This window comes from Grampus griseus (genome assembly GCF_964374135.1).
Source record: "Grampus griseus genome assembly, chromosome: 13".
NCBI lineage: Eukaryota > Metazoa > Chordata > Mammalia > Artiodactyla > Delphinidae > Grampus > Grampus griseus.
The window spans coordinates 19,200,207-19,222,343 of record NC_139007.1 but is presented as its reverse complement, the minus strand read 5'-3'; positions in this window follow the sequence as shown (position 1 = coordinate 19,222,343).

The window sequence follows — 22,137 nt, the reverse complement described above, 5'->3', positions numbered from 1 at the left end:
CAAGAAAAGGCCTCTTGTCTCTGGCAGCGCCAGACTTTTCCCGGACTCCCTCACGGCTAGCCGTGGCGCACTAGCCCCTTCAGGCTGTGTTCACGCCGCCAACCCCAGTCCTCTCCCTGTGCTCCGACCGAAGCACGAGCCTCAGCTCCCAGACCCCGCCCGCCCCGGCGGGTGAGCAGACGAGCCTCTCGGGCTGGTGAGTGCCGTCCTTTGCCTTACCCAGGTATGTGGGGAGTTTCTTGCCTTTTGGGAGGTCTGAGGTCTTCTGCCAGCGTTCAGTAGGTGTTACTGTAGGAGTTGTTCCACATGTAGATGTATTTCTGATGTATTTGTGGGGAGGAAGGTGATCTCCGCGTCTTACTCCTCCGCCATCTTGAAGGTCTTCCTTGGGGTTTCTTACATTTACAAAACAGAAATAGAGTTACAGATGTAGAAAACAAACTCATGGTTTGTTTTCCCAAGGGGGGAAAGGGGGGAAGGGATAAACTGCGAGGTTGGGATTGACATATACACACTACTATATATAAAATAGATAACTAATAATAACCTACTGTATAGCACAGGGAACTCTATTCAATACTCTGTAATGACCTGTATGGGAATAGAATCTAAAAAAGAATGGATATATGTATAACTGATTCACTTTGCCGTAAAGCAGAAAGTAACAACATTGTATATCAAGTATACTCCGGTAAAAATTAAAAAAAATAAAAGCACTAATCCATTCATGAGGGCTCCACACTCATGACCTAATAGCGTAACCCACGTCCTAACCGTATCACACCGGGTTTGGATTCGGGCATGCAGATTTCAGGAGGATGCACATTCAGACCATAGAACCGTGTAAGTGAACTCATTCATTAGACACAGGTGAGGGAATACCCTTGGCTCCACAGCTAGCCTGCTGTCAATCTAGGCGCCCCTAGGCTCACCCAGCTACAGCTGCATGCTAATGATCAGCCAGTGGGGAATGTGGAATCTAGCAGGCGTCCACGTGCAGTTGGGGTGTCCTTTGCTTCGAGGGAACTCACTCATTTGTTAACACTTAGCCTCAAATTCCCAGAATTTTCATGGGTTTCTTTTTATTGGAGAAGTGTTGGTAAGTACCCTGGCTCCTTAAGGAACTGTAAACACCCAGAGAAAAGGAATGGAAAAGTGAAATTCCTGAAACTTTTAACAGAATATGAGAGATATTTTTAAAGAGTGGCAGAGGAGACAACCGGGAGTTGGGAAGGGGCTAGCTAGGGAGGTGAGTGATTAGGGCACCTCCCAGGATCAGGAGAACTAGGGTGGCAAATGTACAGTGGGGCTCAGCCTGCCTCAGCCCTTGAGCACAAGCCGACCTTCTTGGGTAGCACTGGTTTACAGCCCTATGACAAAGTCTGTTAGGAGATTTTCTTTGGGGTTAAAAACCTTCCATTTCATAATGAAATCAAAGTAGGAGTTGAGTTATTATTACAATCCTTTTGTGCCAGCTTTGCTGCACTATATCGCTGAAGAAATATAGGATTATTTTAAACATTGCCTTCTTATTTTCTTTAACTGTGAAATTAGTGCATTTGCCCAGGAGCTAAAGAAAAAGTATGATGACCGTAAAGGGAATCAGGAAGTAGGTGCTGGAAGGAGAATGAATGCAGTTTGCCTATTTCCAAGGATAGTATTATGTCTGTCTGTTTGCCTGATCTCCACCTCCATCTCTGTGTAATCACACATAGCACAGGCACTGACCAGTCAGAATGCCTGCCTCTATAGGTGCTAGGCATTAACCTTTTATTTGCTAGACTATACAGATGGCCGGGGAGGGAGGGAGCCCTCAGGTGGTGTAGAAGTATTTCAACCTTTTAAGAGCTGGTGCGGCCATATTGGTGAATATTTACTTAAACCTTTTCCTTTACTTACACTTTCCTTTAATTAGCTTTTCCTTTTATTAGCATTTGGTTTGTTTATTATGATTTTCTATGGGGCTGGGGGCAGGAGATGAAATGGTGCCCATGTTTTTTTTTTCTTTATATTAGATATATGGGCAATGATGGAAATGTGGGGAGACCTTGGTTGGGTGAATATGGCCAGGGCCAAGGAAACCATGGAAGCCACATGGTTTTGCTATTGGAGCCCTCCTGATTTTTGAAAGCTGTTTGCAAGAGTGATTTATTTGCAAAGAGCTACTGCAGGAAAGGTGTTTTTGTATCTGCTGTTGAAGGCCACCCAGTTCAACAGTGTAAAAGGTCCTAGGATCAAGTATGATTCCAGACTCACTGTTTAGTTATTCAAAGACTCATTGGTCTTTTTAAGATGGTGAATGGAATTAAAAAAAAAATGAGTAAGGCCTTTTTATGCTCTATTTAGTTCAAACAGTCCAAAAGTGCCAAGAAAACATTCTCAAGTTCATGTCTTACATGGTAGACAACTTCGAGCTTGAAGGACCGTAATGTTTATCATTTTACTGTTTTTATGATTCTGCTCCTCATGGTGGGATAAGATCATTTTTCCTGGGGAGTGACATAGAGCCGCTTTTCATTTCTAAACTTTAATTAGATCTGAGAGTTTGAAAAGTACAATGATACTTCTTTTCTCAGGATTGTACTGCAAGTTCTAGTTTTTTATCTTACAACTGTTGGAGTCATATATAGGTTTATGGTTTGAAGTAGCACGGAAGTATTATTCATGGTTCAGTTAAAGTAAGAAATTCTATTCCTTTTACTCAAAGTGCTGTAGTAGAGAGCTGGATCCCACCTGTGAATACTGGGAAGAGTGGTTCTGGTAATAACATCTCCTTTTGTCGGCCACCCACCCTTCTAGCATCAGTTCCAATCCATACTCATTATTTTCTCTTCAAATCCTCACTGTTGAGAGTTAGCTTTCCCTATTTGAATTCACCCTACTGAGTGCATCATACTTGGAATGCCTTATGGCAAGTAGTTTGTACTATAGCAAATTGTGATGAAGGATTATTTGCTCGTTAGAATTTGTCCTTCAGGCATGAGCCTATAGCACATCATTCATTCATTTATTCAATGAATATTTCTTTTTGTTTAATATTTTATTTATTTATTTATTTGGCTGTGTTGGGTCTTAGTTGCGGCACGCGGGATCTTTGTTGAGGCATGCGGGATCTTTATTGTGACGTGCGGGCTTCTCTCTAGTTGTGGCACGCGGACTCCAGGGCACGTGGGCTCTGTAGTTTGCAGCACAGCCTCTCTTGTTGAGGCATGCGAGCTCAGTGGTTGTGGCTCACGGGCTTAGTTGCCCCGTGGCATGTGAGATCTTAGTTCCCCAACCGGGGATCGAACCCACGTCCCATGCATTGGAAGGCGGATTCTTTACCACTGGACCACCAGGGAAGTCCCTTCAATGAATATTTCTTGAATGTCTGGTATGTGCACCATGTCTTTTATATGATAAGGACTGAATAACTATTGGGTGAATGAATGAAAGAATGAATAAATACCAGTCAGTCTATTGGTGTCCACCATCCAGCACTGAATGAAAGAGACAAACTCCTAGACATTGTGGAGCTTACAATCAGGTGGGGAAAGAGGATAGATATTAAAAATGATGTACAATTCCATAATCAATATATTTATATTGTATATTTTATAAGTATACAACTAATCATTTAGCTGTCACTACTGTAAGAGGTACTAAGGAAAGACATTTGGTGTGCTGAGAAGGGTTAATAGAGGGACCTGACCCAGTCTGGGAGTGAGGACAGGTTTCCCTGTGGAGGTAGCATTTGAAAATGAGACCTGAAGGATGAGTAGACATTACACTGATGAAGTTTTGGTGGGGAGTACTTAGAGTTCTCCAAATATTATGGCATCTTTGCATCTCTTGAGTCTAGCACAGTGTCTTATGCCAAGTAGGTACTCAATAAAAGCCAATAAATACATTTAAAAAAATACCAAACACCTATTATGGGTCACCCACCTGAGGGGTATAGGGTGAGTGTGCCCTTCCTACCGTCTTGTCGTGGTTCCTTCTTTATGTCTTTGGTTATAGAATATCTTTTTTTGGCAGGTTCCAGTCTTTTTTTTTTATCGAGTTTTTATCCAGTTTTTTTTAACTGTTTAGCAATTAGTTGTGATTTTGGTGTGCTCATGAGAGGAGGTGAGCTCAAGGCCCTTCTACTGTGTCATCTTGTCCGTCTTCCACTAAACACCTGTTGTGACCCAGGCACGGGCTGTGTGTTAGGGACAGGGTGGGTGGGCACTGAGGATGTGGAGTGGTGCAGGGAGGAATTTCCTGCAGCATCTTCTGCAAACATCATGGCTTCTGCCCTTCGCTGCTGCCCCCCTTTCTCTTAACAGATTCCCTTGGCTGCCTCTATTCAGACGAACTGAGTCCATTGGCATGAACTTCCTCAAGTTTCTACCTCCACTCTACGATATCTCCTCTCTGCCCTCTCTGTGCTCAACTTATCACTAACCTCAGGGGCACCTCTGCCCTCTCTCCAGACTGATTCCTCCACCTGCGCTCTCGATTGGACTCTCTTGGACCTCTTTCAGGACTGTGCTCAAATTGCTGAATCCAAAGGAATCTTCATTACCCCTCTCTTTTTGTTTATATCCTTAGTGGAGTTTGACCCTGTTGACCATGTCTTTGCATTTGAAGCGCTCTCCAGCCTCAGAGACTCTTTCCGTGGTAACATGACCTCTTGGTCTTCCTCCAGTTGGCGAATATTCTGTTCTCCTCCGTCTCTGTGTTGGCCCCTCCTCCTCCGCTTGCCCCTAATATCGTGGGGAGGGGGGACTCCAGGTTCTGTCTTCTGCTTTATTCTCTCTCGACACACTCCCTCAGAGACCTGACCTACCCCTTTGCCTTAAACTGCCATGTATGTGAATATGGAGCCCAGTCCAGACTTCATTCCTGGTCTCCAGAATGATTTATCCATTGCCTTCTGGACATCCCCACTTGTCTTTTATTCAGTTGCTTCAAATTCAGTACGTTTAATATTGAGCTCATTCTTTTCCCCACAAGCCAAACCTGTTCTTCATGTTGTAAATATCACTGCTTTATGCCCTGTGATTCCAACTGGAAAGCTGACAGTCATCTTTGACTCCGCCGTTTCCTTTTTTTCAGTTCCTAATTGATGAATATGTTGCATGCATTCTCATAGTGTCTTCTTTATGACCCTCCTATCTCTTCTTCTGATTTATCAGGCTTTCCTCGTTTCTTATCTGCATCATTCCAACAGCCTTCTAACTGGGACCCCCTCCCCACTTCAGTGTCAGAACTCTCCAATCCATCTTCCATGTGGCTATTAGAATGAGCTTTCCAAGATACAAATCTGATCATGTCTCTCTTACTTGAAACCATCGCTAAGGATAACCTTTAAATTTTTTGGGTGGCTTTCAAGGTATTTCATATCTGGACCTTGTCCACTCCTCTGGTCTTAACATTTTCTACATCTCACCATCTGCTGTAGTTTCTTATACTATTTCATGACTCCATGCTTTGCAGTTGTGTTTTCCTCTGTATGGAAAGCTGTTTTCTCCTTTGACTGCCGTGTTAATATTTGGGCCCTTCTTAACATTTAGTGCAGGGACCAGGCGTGTCTCAGGTTTAAGTGCATATGCATATCTGTATGTGTGTGAGTGATATAATTCCCTCATAAACACTCAGGACACAAACCCAATTAATTTAAGAGTTAAGGAGGGAGATATACATATTATAAGTCTCTGGGGGGGGGTCTTTGGTTATGTGTATGTCATCCTTCCTAAATTATCCCCCTTAAACACAAGGGTCCTAACACATTGGTTAGGAATTCTTCTTCCACATAGTAGGCACTCAGTAAAAACTGATGGTTGATTGATTATCTGACATTGAATGGAGCAGGTCAAAAGTCATTCACAGCTCAGGCTTCCCTGGTGGCACAGTGGTTAAGAATCCGCCTGCCAATGCAGGGGACACGGGTTCAAGCCCTGGTCTGGGAAGATCCCACGTGCTGCAGAGCAACTAAGCCCATGCACCACAACTACTGAGCCTGCGTGCCAGAACTACTGAAGCCTGCGCACTTAGAGTCCATGCTCCGCAACAAGAGAAGCCATGGCAATGAGAAGAGTAGCCCCCGCTTGCCGCAACTAGAGAAAGCCCGCGTGCAGCAATGAAGACCCAGAGCAGCCAAAAATAAATAAATAAAATAAATTAAAAAAAAAAAGTCACTCACAGCCCAATGATTCAAAGGGGGTGAGTTGGGGGCAGGGCACAAAGCTGTGACTCAGGCCCCAAAAAGAGTGAATTAAAAATAGGAAGCTTCGGGTCTGTTGTTGGTTTCCTCATTCAATGTCCTGGAATATTAATAGCATGAAGTGATAACTGGTCATCAGGTGGTAAATACCTATGTTGCCAGGGTAGTGGGTACAACGTGGGTCTTCCTGACTATTCTGTGTCATTTCTTATTTTGGCAAAGTGAACCTACGGGTCAAGGGGCAAGTTTATTATCTCAAAGCTGTCTCCTAGCTATCTATTTCTCTTAGTGAACATGAAAGAAAAGATAAGAAAAATACACATACCTCTCCAAGTCTGAGGATGCACAGGCTCTTGAGAACAAGTCAGATTAGTGACTTTGAGAATGCCTGCTAAACCCCAATAAAGCCTGAGAAGAAGACTTGGTATTTCTTTCTAGTTGGCAGAGAAAAAGGTAGTTGGGGTAGAGATGAAAGCCAGTGTTAATAAATAGGATAGAAGCCTTGACTCTTTCTAAATGTACTGTGCAATTTCCTAATAAAACCACTTATTTATTTTAGCAAAGCCGTAGGTTTAGCCAGACTTTGGGTTTAAAGGTTTAGTATAATTTCAGCATCATTTACTGTAATCTAGCTCTTAAAGTTTTTGACCTTAAGAATCTTGAGAAGAAATAAAGTAGGAAATATATTGGATGTATAAAAAGTGGAGGCAAAATTTTCAATGGAAATTTAACGGTAAAGAGTCAGCTGGAAGCAGATTTCAACTTGGTTCTTAAATTAATTTTCATCTGAGAGAGTTTCTAGAGGAATGAACCTATTTATTTGGTTATGTGAAATGTCAAACTCCAGGCAGGCAGTCAAACTCCCTAATCCTGTCAGGTTTCCTCCCTTGAATAGGAAGGCAAAAAACAAAAACCCTGGAGAACTTGGTAGGGCCGCTCTGGAGAATAATTTTAAATTAGTGTGACTTTGAAGTGGAGTTCCTGTCGATCCTCCTGAATCTCTACTAGAAGAGAGTATCCATCACCTAACTGCTGAGGTTTAAAGTGTTACGTAGCCCGAGCGCCATTCATTGGAATGACTAGAAAATCTGCTCTTCCTGTCAGGCTTCCTTCCTGGCAGCACAATCCTTGGATTGCTTCCGTCATGGACTCCCATGCCCTGTTGTAGGGGTTCCTTTGAGTTCCTTTGAATCCATCAGGTGGAGCATCTTGCATGTCTGAGGAATCTCAAAGGCCAATCGGTCCACCCGGCTTCTTCCTCAGGATTCCAGTTACAGGTCCAGAAGAGCCAACTGTTTCCTCATCACAGAGCTAAAACAATCCAGGGTTTTCCAACATCTTTGCAGACATGAAATTACATTAATTTGATCTGATGGTTTTAAACCTCCCTCAGACATCCAGGATGGCTCATGTTCAGTTTGAGAGGTGTGAGCTATTTCCCTAATAATTAGAGATGTTGAGCAGCTTTTCACGTGCTTCTTGCCCATCTGTATGTCTTCTTTGGAGAAATGTCTATTTAGGTCTTCTGCCCATTTTTGGATTGGGTTGTTTATTTTTTTAATATTGAGTTGCTTGATCTGTTTATATATTTTGGAGATTAATCCATTGTCTGTTGATTCATTGCAAATATTTTCTCCCATTTTGAGGGTTGTCTTTTCATCTTGTTTATAGTTTCCTTTGCTGTGCAAAAGCTTTGAAGTTTCATTAGGTCCCATTTGTTTATTTTTGTTTTTATTTCCATTACTCTAGATAGGTCAAAAAGGACCTTGCTGTGGTTTATGTCAAAGAGTGTTCTTCCTATGTTTTCCTCTAAGAGTTGTGTAGTGTCCAGTCTTACATTTAGGTCTTTAATCCATTTTGAGTTTATTTTTGTGTATGGTGTTAGGGAGTGTTCTAATTTCATTCTTTTACATGTAGCTGTCCAGTTTTCCCAGCACCACTTGTTGAAGAGACTGTCTTTTCTCCATTGTATATCCTTGCCTTCTTTGTCACAGATTAGTTGACCATAAGTATGTGGGTTTATCTCTGGGCTTTCTATCCTGTTCCATTGATCTATATTTCTGTTTTTGTGCCAGTACCATATTGTTTTGATTACTGTAGCTTTGTAGTATAGTCTGAAGTCAGGGAGTCTGATTACTCCAGCTCCGTTTTTTTCCCTCAAGATTGCTTTGGCTATTTGGGGTCTTTCGTGTCTCCATACAAATTTGTTCTAGTTCTGTGAAAAATGCCATTGGTAATTTGATAGGGATTGCACTGAATCTGTAGATTGCTTTGGGTAGTATAGTCATTTTCACAATGTTGATTCTTCCAATCCAAGAACATGGTATATCTCTCCATCTGTTTGTGTCATCTTTGATTTCTTTCATCAGTGTCTTATAGTTTTCTTCATAGAGTTCTTTTGTCTCCTTAGGTAGGTTTATTCCTAGGTATTTTATTCTTTTTGTTGCCATGGTGAATGGGATTGTTTCCTTAATTTCTCTTTCTGATCTTTCCTTGTTAGTGTATAGGAATGCAAGAGATTTCTGTGCATTAATTTTGTATCCTGCTACTTTACCAAGCTCATTGATTAGCTGTAGTAGTTTTCTGCTGGCATCTTTAGGATTCTCTATGTATAGTATCATGTCATCTGCAAATAGTGACAGTTTTACTTCTTCTTTTCCAATTTGTATTCCTTTTATTTCTTTTTCTTCTCTGATTGCCATTGGCTAGGACTTCCAAAACTATGTTGAATAATAGTGGTGAGATGGTGAGAGTGGACATCTTTGTCTTGTTCCTGATCTTCGAGGAAATGGTTTCAGTTTTTCACCATTGAGAATGACGTTTGCTGTGGGTTTGTCATATATGGCCTTTATTATGTTGAGGTAGGTTCCCTCTATGCCCACTTTCTGGAGAGTTTTTATCATAAATGGGTGTTGAATTTTGTCAAAAGCTTTTTCTGCATCTATTGAGATGATCATTTGGTTTTTATTCTTCAGTTTGTTAATATGGTGTATCACATTGTTTAATTTGTATATATTGAAAACTCCTTGCATCCCTGGGATAAATCCCACTTGATCATGGTGTATGATCCTTTTAATGTGTCGTTGGATTCTGTTTGCTAGTATTTTGTTGAGGATTTTTGCATCTATATTCATCAGTGATATATTGGTCTGTAATTTTTCTTTTTTTGTAGTATGTTTGTCTGGTTTGGTATCAGGGTGATGGTAGCTTCATAGAATGAGTTTGGGAGTGTTCCTTCCTCTGCAATTTTTTGGAAGAGTTTGAGAAGGACAGGTATTAGCTCTTCTCTAAATGTTTGATAGAATGCACCCCGGTCCTGGACTTCCGTTTGTTGGAAGATTTTTAATCACAGCTTCAATTTCATTGTGATTGGTCTGTTCATATTTTCTCTTTCTTCTTGGTTCTGTCTTGGAAGTTTATACCTGTCTAAGAGTTTATCCATTTCTTGCAAGTTGTCCATTTTATTTGCATAGAGTTGCTTGTAGTAGTCTCTTATGATGCTTTGTATTTCTGTGGTGTCCATTGTAACTTCTCCTTTTCCGTTTCTAAGTTTATTGATTTGAGTCCTCTCCCTCTTTTTCTTGATGAGTCTGGCTAAAGGTTTATCAGTTTTGTTTATCTTCTCAAAGAACCAACTTTTAGTTTTCTTGATCTTTGCTATTGTTTTCTTTGTTTCTATTTCGTTTATTTCTGCTCTGATCTTTATGATTTCCTTCCTTCTACTAACCTTGGGTTTTGTTTGTTCTTCTTTCTCTAGTTCCTTTAGGCGTAGGTTTAGATTGTTTGAGATTTTTCTTGTTTCTTGAGGTAGGATTGTATTGCTATAAACTTCCCTCTTAGAACTGCTTTTGCTGCATTCCATAAGTTTTGGATCATTGTGTTTTCATTGTCATTTGTCTCTAGGTATTTTTTGATTTCCTCTTTGATTTCTTCAGTGATCTCTTGGTTATTTAGTAACGTATTGTTTAGCTCCATGTGTTTGTGTTTTTTACGTTTTTTTCCCCTGCAATTTATTTGTAATCTCATAGCGTTGTGGTCAGAAAAGATGCTTGATATGATTTGAATTTTCTTAAATTTACCAAGGCTTGATTTGTGACCCAAGATGTGATCTATCCTGGAGAATGTTCCATGTGCACTTGAGAAGAAAGTGTAATCTGCTGTTTTTGCATGGAATGTCCTATAAATATCAATTAAAGCTATCTGGTCTATAGTGTCATTTAAAGTTTTTGTTTCCTTATTAATTTTCTGTCTGGATGATCTGTCCGTTGGTATAAGTGAGGTGTTAAAATCCCCCACTATTATTGTATTACTGTTGATTTCCTCTTTTATAGCTGTTAGCATTTGCCTTACGTACTGAGGTGCTCCTATGTTGGGTTCATATATATTTATAATTGTTGTATCTTCTCCTTGGATTGATCCCTTGATCATTATATAGTGTTCTTCCTTGTCTCTTGTAGCATTGTTTATTTTAAAGTCTATTTTATCTGATATGAATATTGCTACTTCAGCTTTCTTTTGATTTCCATTTGCATGGAATATCTTTTTCCATTCTCTCACTTTCAGTCTGTATGTGTCCCTAGGTCTGAAGTGGGTCTCTTGTAGATAGCATATATACAGGTCTTGTTTTTGTATCCATTCAGCAAGCCTGTGTCTTTTGGTTGGAGCACTTAATCCTTTGACATTTAAGGTAATTTTCCATATGTATGTTCCTATTACCATTTTCTTAATTGTTTTGGGTTCGTTTTTGTAGGTCCTTTTCTTGTCTTGTGTTTCCCACTTAAAGCAGTTCCTTTAGCATTTGTTGTAGAGCTGGTCTGGTGGTGCTGAATTCTCTTAGCTTTTGATTGTCTGTAAAGCTTTTGATTTCTCCATTGACTCTGAATGAGATCCTTGCGGGGTAGAGTAATCTTGGTTGTAGGTTCTTCCCTTTCATCACTTTAAGTATATTGGGCCACTCTCGTATGGCTTGTAGAGTTTCTGCTGTGAAATCAGCTGTTAACCTTATGGGAGTTCCGTTGTATGTTGTCATTTTTCCCTTGTTGCTTTTTTTTATTTTTATTTTTTTTGCTGTATGCGGGCCTCTCACTGTTGTGGCCTCTCCTGTTGCGGAGCACAGGCTCCGGACGCGCAGGCTCAGTGGCCATGGCTCACGGGCCCAGCTGCTCCACGGCATGTGGGATCCTCCCAGACCGGGGCACGAACCCGTGTCCCCTGCATCGGCAGGCGGACTCTCAACCACTGCGCCACCAGGGAAGCCCTCCCTTGTTGCTTTTAATAATTTTTCTTTGTCTTTAATTTTTGTCAATTTGATTGCTATGTGTCTTGGCATGTTTCTCCTTGGGTTTATCCTGCCTGGGACTCTCTGTGCTTCCTGAACTTGGGTGGCTATTTCTTTTCCCATGTTAGGGAAGTTTTCAACTATAATCTCTTCAAATAGTTTCTTGGGTCTTTTCTCTCTCTCTTCTCCTTCTGGGACCCCTACAATGTGAATTTTGGTGTATTAATGTTGTCCCAGGTGTCTCTTAGGCTGTCTTCATTTCTTTTCATTCTTTTTTCTTTATTTTGTTCCATAACAGTGATTTCCACGATTCTATCTTTCAGGTCACTTATCCGTTCTTCTGCCTCAGTTATTCTGCTATTGATTCCTTCTAGTGTATTTTTCATTTCAGTTATTGTATTGTTCATTTGTGTTTTCTTGTTCTTTAATTCTTCTAGGTTTTTGTTAAACATTTCTCGCATCTTCTCCATCTTTGCCTCCATTCTTTTTCCGAGGTCCTGGATCATCTTCACTATCATTATTCTGAATTCTTTTTTTGGAAGGTTTCCTATCTCCACTTCATTTCATTGTTTTTCTAGGGTTTTATCTTGTTCCTTCATCTGGTACATAGCCCTCTGCCTTTTCATCTTGTCTATCTTTCTGTGAATGTGGTTTTTGTTCCACAGGCTGCAGGATTCTAGTTCTTCTTGCTTCTGCTGTCTGCCCTCTGGTGGATGAGGCTATCTAAGAGGCTTGTGCAAGCTTCCTGATGTGAGGGACTGCTGGTGGGTAGAGCTGGGTGTTCTTCCGTTAGGCAGAGCTCAGTAAAACTTTAATCCACTTGTCTGCTGATGGGTGGGCCTGAGTTTCCTCCCAGTTGGTTGTTTGGCCTGAGGCGACCCAGCACTTGAGCCTACAGGCTCTTTGTTGGGGCTAATGGTGGACTCCAGGAGGGCTCATGCCCAGGTGTACTTCCGGAACTTCTGCTGCCAGTGTCCTTGTCCCTGTGGTGAGCCACAGCCACCCCTGCCTCTGCAGGAGACCCTCCAACACTAGCAGGTTAGGTCTGGTTCAGTCTCCTATGTGGTCACTGCTCCTTCCCCTGGGTCCTGATGTGCACACTACTTTGTGTGTGCCCTCCAAGCATGGAGTCTCTTTCCCTCAGTCCTGTCGAAGTCCTGCAATCAAATCCCGCCAGCCTTCAAAGTCTGATTCTTTGGGAATTCCTCCTCCCATTGTTGGACCCCCAGGTTAGGAAGCCTTACGTGGGGCTCAGAACCTTCACTTCATTGGGTGGACTTCTGTGGTATAATTGTTCTCCAGTTTGTGAGGCACCCACCCAGTGGTTATGGTATTTGACTTTATTGTGATTGTGCCCTTCCTACCATCTCATTGCGGCCTCTCCCTTGTCTTTGGATATGGGGTATCTCTTTTGGTGGGTTACAGTGTCCTCCTGTCGATGTTTGTTCAGCAGTTAGTTGTGATTCCAGTGCTTTTGCAAGAGGCAGTGAGCGCATGTCCTTCTACTATGCCATCTTGACTCTTTCCAGCAAATTATAGTATATTTTGTTTTGAGAATTTTACAGCACAATCGGCAACAGTATGATGCTAAAAATAGGTTATAAAATGTCTGCCTTAGAATAATTACAAAATGATAGAGAAGTTTTTCATTTGGGAAACTCAAAAGGGATGTTGAAACTTGGAAAAGTTATCACGGAAGGGAATAATAAGCAAGCAGAAAGTGTCAAAACGTAGATGAGGAAAACTATAAAATATGTCAAGAAACACAAAAGTGGGTTTGATCAAATGGAAATGCATACTAAGTTCTTGGTTAGAAAGACTTAAGATTATAAAGATGTCAGTCCTCTGTAAGTTAACCAGCACCTGTAATGCAAATCCCATAAAAATACCATAAGGGTCTGTAAAGGAGAGCAAAGCAGCAAGAACATCCAGGAAACCCTTAAAAAGAAGAGCAATGAGGAGGGTGAGTTCTGTCAGATATTAAGACGTATTATAAGGCTTCTATAGTGAAAACTGTTATAGTGTTCATTCATAGAGAATGGAACTGTATAAACCTAATTGCAGATGGAAATAATGAATATGATGCAGGTAGCATCTGAGCTCAGTGGGCTCAGATAGAATTTTATTTATTTTGTTAATTTGAATAGTGTAAAGAACTCCTATAGAACCTTCCCCAAGGTTTACTTTATCATTCCCATTCCTTATCCTCATTTTTTTCCTCTCTCTCCCCCCAGCGCACACAAACACACACACAATTTATGTATATACTTTTTCTGAATCACTTGATTCAGGGACACGTCATGTCCCTTTATCTGATAATATTTCAGTGTGTATTTCCTAAGAACAAGAATGTTCTCATATGTACCTACCATATGAGTATCAATGTTGGCACATCCAACATTGAAAAAGCACTTTAATATACAATTTGGATCCCAGTTCTGTCAATTATCCCAACTATGTCCTTCATAGCAAATTTTCCCCTAGTTCAATATGCCAATTGGAATCAAGTATTTCTTTTGTCATCTCTCCGTAGTTTCTTTTCTTAGCTTTTGTGCCATTTTGCTTATGTGCTCTATTTTAAAGAATATAGGCCAGTAATTTTAAAGAATATCTCTTAATTTTGGGTTTCTGTGATGCTTCCTCTCGATTCAATTCTGATTATACATTTTTAGTTTTTTATTTTTTTCCCAGTTTTATTGAGATATAATTGACAGCACTGTATAAATTTAAGGTGTACAGCATAATGATTTGACTTACATAATCATGAAATGATTATCACAATAAGTTTAGCGAACATCCATCATCTCCATATAGATAGAAAATTAAAGAAATGGAAAAAGTTTTCCCTTGTATTGAGAACTCTTAGGATTTTCTCTCTTAACAACTTTCACATATAACATACATCAGTATTAATTATATTTATCATGTTGTGTACTACATCCCTAGTACTTATTAATCTTATAACTGGAAGTTTGTACCTTTTGACTGCTTGCATCTAATACCCTCTCCCCTCTCCCCAGCCTCTGTTGACCACAAATCTGATCTCTTTTTCTATGAGTTTGTTTGTGTGTGAAGTTTACAGTTACACTTATAGGTTAGTACCTACAAGACTATGTTAATTCCTGTCATACAACACAGTAAGTCAATATTTCTATATATTTCAAAATGAGCACCATGATAAGTAAGATAGACTTTCAAATGAATGGTATTAGGATAGCAGGATAACTATGTGGAAAAGGATACCACACAGCAGGATAAATTCTAAATGTATTAGAGATTTCCTGTCAAAAAATGAAGCCATATAATTATCAGATTAAAACACAGATGAGTTTCTCTATAGGCTGGATAAAAAGTTCCTATGATTCAAAATCCATAAGCAATGTGAGTTGATAAATATGTAGGAAAAATAATTTTTATTCCCTTCCCCCACATACCATTTATAAATAAAGTAAAATGGCAACCTGGCAAAATATTTGCAACTTTTCTTACAGATAAAGGATTTATATCCTAGTATTTAAAGGGCTTCTAAAAATAAAAAAGGCCAGCAATCCTATAAAAAAATAAAATAAGGAAGATTGACAATTCATAGCAAAAGAAATTCATATAGGTTTTAGAAGTGTGAAAAGATGCTACCTTGTTTCTAACAAGAAAAATGTAAATTAAAACATCTCTGAGATAAAAATTCTCAACTATCACACTTGCAAAAATGCAAAAGTTTTACATTAAACACTCTCAATTTGTGGAGGATAAGTTCTCTTAGGTGTTACTAGTAGGAATGCAAACTGTTGCAGGATTTTGATAATATCTAGGCAAGTTACATATGCACTTATCTATTGGGCAAGCAGTTCCACATCTAGGACTCTATCCCAAAGACACTATCTGTCCCCAAAGTTATGTCCCCAAGTTATGCACAGGACAATTTATTGAAACAGTATTTGCTATAACAAAAGACCATGTGTCCTTCAATAGAGGACTGGTTGTATAAATTATGGTACAGGCTCCCAATGGAGTACTATATAGCTGTAAAAATAAATAAGAGCACTGTGTAACTACAGTATTAAAAAAAAGTAAATGAGTATGTCTATATATTTTCACGAAGTGATCGCCAGAATATGTCATTATGTATCGTTAAGTGAAAAAAGTAAGGTGGAGAAATTTGATAAAAGAAATCTCTAAAATATCAACTAAAAATGAAACAAATGAATCCAACCGAGTATCAAGTTGGTGACATAATCATATAAATCTATAATCATATAAAGTCTATTCCCAGAGACTTTTAAAACACATTCCTAGTGGTTATACACCTTAAGGACAAAAAATGTTTCCTAGAGAATTGTCTGACTTCAGCTCTGGAGTACAAAATATACAAGATAAGCCTGAAACATCTTACTATAACATAGAGCAAGGAGTTTATTAAAGAATATGAGATCTGGACAAAAGAACTCAGAAGCCAACTTGAAGGAATTCTTATTAGTTAAAAAATGGGACAATTTGATCATCAATAAACAATGGACTAATAAGTGCAATAGACTGAAATATACAAAATACTTTAAAATTCATGTGTTCATAATAATACTAAAAAAAGTCCTTTTGAGGATGCTCGTGAGCTAACTCCTTCTTTTGAAAGTTGATGAAGCAAAAGAACCAAGCATTTTACCTTCTTTCCTGTGCAAGGTGTACCTTAGGGTAATAGTTGACAAAGGAACCATTCTCTTTAAAGAAGTATTGAAGAGAAACAAAGAAAGAATAGAATGAGAATGTCTCCATTTTGCAACGACTAATGAAACAGTCAATTCAGGCAATGATCTGCAATGGCTGCTAACATTATAAAAAGAGGGACAGACAGCCATGGCCTGCTTCCTGATGCCTGTATTTAACCACTCAGGAAGTATTTTTGTAAAAAAAAAAAAAAAAGAAACTGGAATGTAATCAAGGCTTTAGACCTAACTAATAGCTTACAGGAAGAAATAGGGGAAGAGAGGCATGTTAAAAGACACCACGGGAATACAACCAGCAAAATACAGAATGTGAGAAATGATTCAGGAAAGAAAACCTGGCTGTTTTCAACAATATGTTTCAAGAGAGAGAAAGGCGGGGAGTATAGATTGAGGTATGAGACATATCAATTGCAGTGTATGGACCTCAGTTTGAATGAATAATAAAAGTATTATAAGACTCAAGCAAGTTTGATTCCTGGCTGGATATCTGATTATATTAAGGAACTATTTAAAATTTTTACATTTGTTAATGGCTGTGTTAAAACAGAGCCCTTATCTTTTAAAGATACTGACTGAAATGTTTACAGATGAGATGGTATGATGTCTGGGATTTGCCTTAAGGAATCCATAGTTGGTGGAGGGGAGTGGTGAGTTATAGATGAAACCTGATTGGCCAAAAGTTGATAACTGTTGAGACTAGGTGATGGGTGAAAGGTTCATTATGTTAGTCTCTCTATTTCTGTATATGTTTGACATTTTCCATAAAAAGAGAGAAGAGGTATACTTAGAGATAGGATTTTCTCTCACCCACAGTTATGGTGAAATGATGGAATAAACTGGCCTTTTCTTTTTTTAATTTATCTTGTTGAAGCATAGTTGATTTGCAGTGTTGTGTTAGTTTTTGCTATACAGCAAAGAGATTCAGTTATACATATATATATATATATATATATACTTTTTTTCCTATTCTTTTCAATTATGGTTTCTCACAGGATATTGAATATAGTTCCCTGTGCTATACAGTAGGACCTTGTTGTTTATCCATCCTGTATATAATAGTCTGCATCTGCTAATCCCAATCTCCTAATCCATCCCTCTCCCTCCTCCCTCCCCCTTGACAACCACAAATCTGTTCTCTATGTCTGTGAGTCTGTTCTGTTTCTTAGATAAGTTATTTGTGTCATATTTTAGATTACACATATAAGAGATATAATATGGTATTTGTTTTTCTCTTTCTGACTTACTTCACTTAGTATGATAATCTCGTGATTCGTCCATGTTGCTGCAAGAGGCATTATTTCATTCTTTTTTATGGTTGAGTAATATTCCATTGTACACATACCACATCTTTATCCATTCATCTGTCGATGGACACTTAATGTTGCTTCCATGTCTTGGCTATTGTAAATAGTGCTGCTATGAATATGGGGTGCATGTATCTTTTCAAATTATAGTTTTGTTGGGATATATGCCCAGGAGTGGGCTTACTGGATCATATGGTAGCTCTAATTTTAGTTTTTTAAGGAACCTCCATACTGTTCTCCACAGTGGCTTCACCAACTTACATTCCCACCAACAGTTTAGGAGGGTCTCCTTTTCTCCACACCCTCTCCAGCATTTATTGTTTGTGGACTTTTTAATGAGGCAAACTGGCCTTTCCTTCATGCAATGGAAAGCTTAACTGCCATTTTGGGATCTTTGGAAGTACTATGAAGAGGGCAGCTGCATCCTCTAGAAACTCTGTCGTGGGCCTTCCTGGAGGTGTTTTGTGCACTTGGTGACTTCTAGCTCAAGTGTCTCCTCCAGGACACTGAGAGGGGCACTCATGATTTTGGATCCAAGTTCCACTCTTGCAACTTGCTCCCAGAAGGCTGCACCAACATGCCTTGTCTGTGAACTCAGACTGTAGGTGTGTGTAGCTCTCTCTGCTTCTGTTCCAGAAGTATTTCTCACTTCCCTCTGTGCAGTCTGTCAGTGGCTGATCAGGTGCTGAGCATGGCCACGTGGACCCCTCCCCAGAAGCCAGGCTAAGTACCCCATCTCATTTTGCTGAGTGAGGCTGTCAACTGGAATTGGTTTCCTGAAGGGAAAAGTCTATTTCTCGTACCATTGCCAGAGCCAGTCTTTCCCACTAGTGGTATTTTAATTGCATACCAAGCAGCTGTCTGCATATTTTGTTGCCCAACATGTCTAAATTTGTCCCCAAACGATTCCAGTGCATTTTCTCTTTCAGCAATGGAACAGAGTATTTTCAGGGAGGGTGTGTTGTACAGACATATATCAGGGTGACCTCCCTAATTGTCTGGAAGTGATACAATGAGTCTAACTTATTTTGACATCAAAAATTATATTTCTTGAAATGGTACAGTTCCCTCTTTCACGCATTTGGAGGCAATATTAAGATTACAGGAGATATAAATCATTGCTATGGTACAGTTGAGAAAATTTGTCAACCTTAGACTGTTTCTGTTTTGACTATATCGTCTAGAAATAAAACTGGGTATGTTGATCTCACCCTATTTTATTACCTGTTCCCATGGGGAACTGAGGGCATATTCCCACAGATGGAGGTTCTCAAAATGTCTTCTGGGCCTGACTTGACTTGAGAAATAAGGCTTAGAGCTACTGGATTATCTCTGGGTTTGGGGGGCAGGGGGACTAGTTCAGAACCAGAATCCAGTCCCTTTCCATACTTACCCTGGTTAAATCTATTGATGCCGGTGTCCAGGAGGAAGACATTCTCCTCTACCCTTCTAGGTTCTTCTGGCTGCTCTAAGAATTAAATTGATATGAGACAGATTAACAGGAGAAAATCAAACAAAAGTTTAATAACATACATACATGGGAGAGACCAAGGAAAACTGAGTAATTCACCAAAATGGCCAAAACCCTCACCTTAAATACCATCTTCAGCTAAAGACAAAAGAGGTTGCTGGGGGTAGTGGTTTTGAAACCTCAAAGGGGAGGAAAGCAATTGACATGGAGATGGAACAGCAAATGGTTGGTAAACCAATGTTTGCTGGGTCCTGCAGAGACAGTGGGACACAGAGAAGAATTTTAACAAACAGACTTTGCTAGGTTCCTCCCTGTCTACACACCTGGTTCATACCCTAGTTATCATGGTGATAGCTCCCTTCCTGGAACAGGTCCTCTGTCTACATTCTTTTAGGCAGTTAAAGGGAAGGTCAGAGTTTCTTCCCAAGTCTTTGGGGCTTGATTGTTTCCAGCTCAAGATAATCTTCATGCTGAAGAGACGTTTGGGGTGGCAAGTTTTGCTTTCCTACATTGGCCTGTGCCTGCCACTAGCTCTGTCACACATTCAGAACTTTTTTACCTCCAGCAACTGTGTCCAGAGAACATCAGTGTAGAACAGAGAACAAGGTCTAACCCAAGTGTGTGGGTAGTCACTTGTCAAGACCCTGTGTCTCGATTTGGGGTAGAGCTGAGTCTACTGAAGTGTCTGGAATTCCATTCTCCGCCTGTGTTATTTCTGGATTTTCTGTCTTAGATGCATCGTTTCAACTTGAAGAAGGAAGAAGTAAAAAGAAACCTTTCATTTTTAAGCGTTGTGTTCTTGCTTAAGCAAGAACACAATGGATGGGGAAAGCATGTCATCGAAATCCTTCAAAATCTGATTAAAAAAAACAAACAGTTTCATGGCCCAAAGTAATTAAACTGATAGAAGTTCAGTAGTGTTCATTTAGTTCGCAAACATGGTGGAGGTTTTAACACTTTCCAACAGTGGGCCAAGTGTGGGGAGACTGAGGAAGACAGAGTTTTCCTCTTCAAAGAGTTCTCAGAGTGAGAAACCTAACAGTTATAGAACTGGACCTTTGATGTTCATGGACTTGGTAGGAGAGTTTTTGACTCATTTCAAATTATCCTCAAGGCCTAACATGGAGCCATTTAGAATTTTGCAGAGGTCCGGGTCATGGTTGGCAAGGGGGCCACTGAAACAGTGATTGAGTTCAGTGGACTCCCTCATCGCTTTCCTCCTTCCACGACAGTCCCTTTGGAACTGCTTTGTTGTTTTCAACGCCGGTAGCAATTTTATGGTGGAGACTCTCAGCTTCGTTATACTGAGGGGTGGTCTGGTATGTGACGATTTCAGGACTGCTGAGCTGAGGGTGGAATAGGCAAGGGCACTGTGGGAGCCAGCAGAAGAGCATGGACCCTGTCTGGATGGATCAGAGAAGGCCCCGTGGAAGATAAAATGCCCATGCTGAGCCCCGGAGAACTGGTAGGAATGGGCCTGGGAACACATAGTTGGCAGGCACTGAACATCTGGAATGAAACTCACATTCTGGGCAGAGGAAATAGCATATTCAGAGAGCAAGAGGGTGGACAGCAGGGCATAGTTTGAGGAAAAGTAAGTAGTTCAGCCATTCAACATTTAACAAATATTTATTGAGCAATGACTACATGCCAGGCTCTGTTGAAGGGCTGGGGATATGGTGATGAATGAGATTGATAAGCTCCTGTTTTTACAGAGCTTGGGGAGGACAGTAATTAAACACTCAATAAATAAACAAGATAATTTCAGACGGATATAACTGCAAGAGGATGTACTAGAGTGGTTAAGAGGCAGGCTAATAATTTAGTGTACTGCTTCTCCCAGGCCTTTTATATTAAAAAGGATGATTATTTATTTATAGGAATGAAGTTCTAATTATGATATTTTAGAGGAAGTTTTATGATATGGCAGAGAGTCTGCTCAAATCACCAAACATGAGATTGGTCTTGCCCATGGGTATGAGCGGAATCATAGGCAGTATCTGATAAGGGAAAAAAGGGAAGAAAATAAAGATGTTAGGAAAAGAAAGAGGAGGAATAGAGTGGTAGAGAGAGTGAGCATATTTTGGATAGATTAGTAATCACCATTGCTGGCATTTTTTTTAGAGTTGTTTATCATTGGTCAAGCACTGCGCTAAGTTCTTTTGATATATTAACTAATTTTATCTTTATCACAATCCTTTGAGGTAGTTACCAGTATCACCCTCATTTTATACTTACGGAAATGGAGGCAGAGAGAGGTTTGAGGACTTGTCCAGGGCTTCAAGCAAGAGGTGAGATGCAAACACAGATGGGCTGTCACCACAGTCCAAACTCCTTACCATGAGTTTTGCTGCTGCTGCCAAAGGTCTTGGATGGCTCTGTGGCTTCCTTGCTCTGAGTTCATTTACTGTGTACACATCTTTGGAGTTCCAGCGCCAGCTCAAATTTGTGAGTTCACAAACACAATTTTAGCCTTTCTAGTGTCATAACTTTGGGCTCCCCCTATCTTCTGTCTCCTAGGCTGTCACCCAGGTAGACTTTGAGGATCCAGGGAGAAACAAAAACCCAATACAGGGTGTTATCAGAATCTCTGTTCTGCTGCCCCAAAGATAAAGCTCCCACTGGGATGCAAGAGTCCCTCATTTGTTTCTCAGCCCATACCTGGGCCACTGGGATGGCCTGTGAAAACCCAGGTGCCTAAGAGTCATGGAGTTGAAGCCTGGAAAGGAAACATGAGGAGTTCCCTCAGGGATGTCATGATGGGGAGGGTCTGGAGACCAATTCTAATGACCATCAGTAAAGGTGACTTTGCCACATTCTTGGGTGGTTCATTCCCATGTCTCGCCACCCTGTGATCAGCACATTCTTTCCCTCTCTAAGTCTTATACTTACTGTGAGTTCATTGCAGATAAAAAAATTGCAAAATTTTCTATTACTTAGGCTTACTACTCACCTTCTTTTTAACACAGAGCTTTTTCCAGACTCTGCATGGGAATTTTGTACTGTTTTCACAAACCTGAGCAGAGGGTTTCGGGGAGGATTATGTGATGGACATAACTTTGTCTTGCTCTGTTTACAAAATATTTCTGGAATTGTAGTTTGATGTTTGTAATATATGAATTACTGCAAAATTGCTTCTTTGTATGGAAGTGAACCTTGATTTGGATGATGGGAGAAAA